Source organism: Myotis myotis, unplaced genomic scaffold (genome assembly GCF_014108235.1).
Source record: "Myotis myotis isolate mMyoMyo1 unplaced genomic scaffold, mMyoMyo1.p scaffold_m19_p_10, whole genome shotgun sequence".
Taxonomy (NCBI): Eukaryota; Metazoa; Chordata; class Mammalia; order Chiroptera; family Vespertilionidae; genus Myotis; species Myotis myotis.
The window spans coordinates 681,893-686,170 of NW_023416314.1; the positions used below are offsets into that span (position 1 = coordinate 681,893).

Sequence of the window (4,278 nt, forward strand, 5' to 3'; positions counted from 1 at the left end):
CTCCCCCCAGTCCGATTCTGGGGTGTTCTGAGGCGACTAAGAATCTTTGTGGAGGTGTCAGAAGTGCAGGAGCCCCATAGGGAAGTCCCAACTCAACAGTAATTCAGTAACTGGCTTGTCCAGGGGGCCCCCATAAGGCTTGGTCTGCCCGGGCCCCGAATCTTTCCTGTGGTTTTAGATAGCGGGGAGAGAAACTGAGGCCACACTTGACCCACTACATAACATGTCCAGAAAATTTGCTCAGACTACAGATATCCATAAATAAATAAAAAATTAACTCGGGAAATTGTGCCTCTAAGGTCAGAAGCTCCCAAACCCCAGGCCTCATTTAATACTCCCGATAGGAAGCCTTTACTTGCAAGTGCTTTACAGAAATGGCAAGTTTTAACTAGAAAATATCAACTTAGAAATGGCCAAAATGCAGTTTTCTTTGGGTACCTACATTAATATTTTGCATGCAGAAATTAGAAAATGCTGGCTCTGAAATTAAACTGAACGACTATATGGGAAGCATATCTTGATTTGGAAATTAGAAGCTTCGAAGGAGAAGCATAGAAAAAAAAATTCTTCCAAAAAAAGATGGAAATTAACAAGAAATTTTAGAGACTGTCTCGGAACTATTCTTTTTTTTTCTCGGAACTAGCCTGAAGCTAATAAATGACAACACCCCATCTCCCCCTTCCTTTCTGAGCTTCCCTATTTGGACTTGCCCATTCCCCTCCTTCTTCCTTCCCCTTCCGGCTCCTCTACCCCAACTGACTTGAAGGAAAATGAGAAGAGGGATTCCAACAGCTCCCTTTGGGAAAAGCTGGTCCCAGCGAGAGAGGAACCAGCAACTGTTCCCGACTTTGCCCAGGACCCTGATGGATTCACAAAAACTTAACTGTCAGGACATGTGATCCTGGCTGTTCTGGCCTGTCCTGGTTTCTAAGGGCAAGCGACAGAGTTACTCAGTAAGGTCTGCTGTGAGACTGTAGAGGAGTCTTTTGCTGTAAAAAGCCAGGTCACCATAAGAAAGATGGTTTAAAAAGAAAACCTGAAGTGTGACTTACAAAGAGAAAGCAGAAGCGAGCACAGGGCGGCTCCAGGACTATGGGAGGGAGGGTATTCCCTTCTCCTTACTGACTCTTCAGGAGAAACTGAAATTATCATAAAAGGGGAAGTTCCTAAGGGCCTTGTAGGTACTGGGGCTACTTTATCTGTTACTAACCCTGCCCATGTCAGCTTCCCTCTGCCTCGGAGTAAGGCTTCTGTACAGATGGTAGGGTGTCTAAGCAACCAATGGCTGTTTTAAAATCAGAACCTGTCCCCTTTCACTGAGGGCACGTTAAGGGGCAATATATTTTACTGGTCAATTCGGTCCCAATTCACCTGAGAGAGATTTTTTAAATCAGTGATGCCCACTATAAAGTGGACAATGGAGAGGTGTGGCCACTTACCGGCACCCTTAAGTGCAGTGCTACCCTGCAGCTGGCCTTGCTTTCCCAGTCCCAGGAATGTGAATGGAGAATGAGGCCTCTGAGATCAATGTCTTTTCCATACATGCAAGCCCTTATGAGTCAGAAATGGCATCAGCTACATGCTACCTGTAAACTAGATCTCTAATTGCTACAGAGCCACAGGGAAAACTACTCAAATAGAAAGAACCATTCAAAACGGGTGAGTTAGTCCTTTTGCCAACATTTGCCAATCCTTGAGGAAATGAAGTACTGTACTTGTTTTACTCTGCAGTCTCTGCAGGGCCAGAGGTGTGTGGCTCAGAATATCAGAGCCCACTGAACCATTTACATCCCTTGAAACCTCCCCTGTTCCGCTCAAAATGCTGCCATTGGCTTTCCAAAACCAACGCCCCAGGACCTCTCAGATGCAAACGCCTGGAACGCTGGTCGGGCCGTTTTAAAATGCAACCATTTGGAAGAGAGCCACCCAAACAAGTCACTGTCAGCCTATTCCAACCGCTCTTTTCTAAACCAGTACATTTCAATTAGGCTATTGAATTTCTGGATATTTTGAAATAACATGAAATACTGAAACATTGATCGCTAAGTAAGTCTTTAAATCCGCCTGCTTTTGTCTTTTGCTGAAAGTCTGTCATATGAATTTAAGCTTTTGGTAGAATGTCTGGTGCTTGAAGGTGTGTTTCTTGAAAGTGAGAGTGTGTTTAAAATGTGGTCATAAACGTCAATCTAAGGACTACTGGTCACTTACTTTATTTTATTTTGGTTATTATTGGCAATTGAGGCTTCTAAAAGTTAAAAGTTCAAATTAAGTTGGGAGAAATTACATGGTTGTGATAATAGAATGCATGAGGTATGGAAATTTATTTTCGAGGAAAAAATTCTTGTGTTTTCTCTGCAAAAAGTAGTAGTTCGAATTATGTTAAGGTCTTTATGTGTTTGGTCTTTATGTGTATGTGTTTGTGTATTACATGAGGTAAATTTTCAGCTTCCGGATGGCATTGCTAGGGTCTCTAGTATCTATTATAAAGGACCTACCTTGGACAAACCTCTGCAAGAACACCTCTGTAATAATCCCCCTGGTAGAATTATATATAGATTTAATCTAAATGAGTATTTTAGATAAATATTGTCTAAGTATAGGAATAGATGAAATTAACTTCCCAGAAGAAAAATTAGAACTTCTGGATAATAGTAGATACTTGTGCCCCCTCAGATTCTTCCTTGTACTTTTGTTCCTACTATGTAATTGTTATATCAGATGCAAAAGAAAACTTAAGACAAACAGCAAAAAAGACTCGGATCATGGTGGTTCAAAAATTAGAAATGATCCAGAATACTTTTAAACAAAGACATATAGGATGTGAGTGCCTCCCATTTACTTGCCTTTTATTTTGAATAATAATAATTCGATCTTGAATGCCATCTAAGGTTATGGTCTTGCCCCACCCCCTGTAGTCCACCCTGTTCAGCAAGACAAATGCTGACACAGACAGAGCAAACACAGAAAACCAAAGTGGGGAAAGGCTCAGAGCATTCCTGCCAGGAAGAGAAGACAAGGTGGCCTCTCATTAGAAGAAGAGGAAGAGGAGGATGTCAGTGGGGAATCTGGAGGAAGCAGCAATGAGGAGGAAGACACAGCTGCAGAGCAAGAAGGCACCAGGTCCGAGGATGCAAGGAAAAAGAAGGAGGATGACTGTGGGCCAGCTTCCTCAATGATGTGGCACCAAAATCAAAAGTGCCCTTGAGTCTACAAGTTAAAAAAAGAGAGAAGAGACTGAAGAGACTACTTCAAATGAACTGTTGGTCAAAGCAGAAGAGCTAGAGAAACCTAAAGAAAAAGTTAAAATCACCCAAGTGTTTGATTTTACTGGTGAAGAAGTCAGGGTGACTAAGGAAGTGGATTATTACATCTAAATAGGCCAAATCCTTCTTCGAGCAAAATGAGAAAGAAAAACCAATGTCCCTTCAATTCTGGCATCATCCCTGCTGGGTCAGGATTAAAAAGATCAAATGGAATGAGTAGCCTTTTGGGGAAAATTGGAGCCAAGAAGCAGAAGATGCACCCTAGAGAAGCCCAAATTGGACTGGGAGAGCTTCGAGGAGGAAGAGGGTTTGGTGAAGAACTAGCCATCCACAATCGAGGAAAGGAAGGGTACACTGAACAGAAGCTTTTCCAGACCAGGTGGATCACAGGCAGTTTGAAGTTGAGTGAGATCTCAGGCTGAGCAAAATGAAACCCTGATGGCGTGGGGGGACATCGGTGGCAGCTTACTCCTGTTTACAAGGTGAGCGTCCTGTGGGTCTGTGAACTGTCTCTAGCGTTTCTCCTCGACTGTTTCCCAGCAAGACCTTTTTTTCTACATTGAATTTCTGTCTTTATATCTTCATCTCACATGGTTTTATTCATTTTTACTTTTAAAAGTTTGTTCTTGCCCTAACCGGTTTGGCTCAGTGGATAGAGCATCGGCCTGCGGACTCAAGGGTCCCAGGTTCGATTCCAGTTAAGGGCATGTACCTGGGTTGCGGACACATCCCCAGTGGGAGCTGTGCAGGAGGCAGCTGATCGATGTTTCTAACTCTCTATCCCTCTCCCTTCCTCTCTGTAAAAAATCAATAAAAAATAGATTAAAAAAAAAAAGTTTGTTCTTAAATAAAAGTTGGTCCTATAAAAAAAAAAGAACCATTAAAGACTCTTGAGTAGGACAGTGATGTGACTGTGGTAGGGGCAGAAATAGAATATTGGGGACCAACTATAATTGTTTTTTTGGTTTTTTTTTTTAATATATTTTAAAATATTTCCAGGGAGCTCACCTGGAAG

The 4,278-nt window shown here is 42.3% G+C and overlaps 1 pseudogene; it reads left to right on the forward strand.

The window, feature by feature from the left end:
* The first annotated feature begins 2,305 nt into the window (after positions 1-2,305).
* LOC118664096 lies at positions 2,306-3,702 on the forward strand (annotated as a pseudogene).
* Positions 3,703-4,278: the final 576 nt, after the last annotated feature.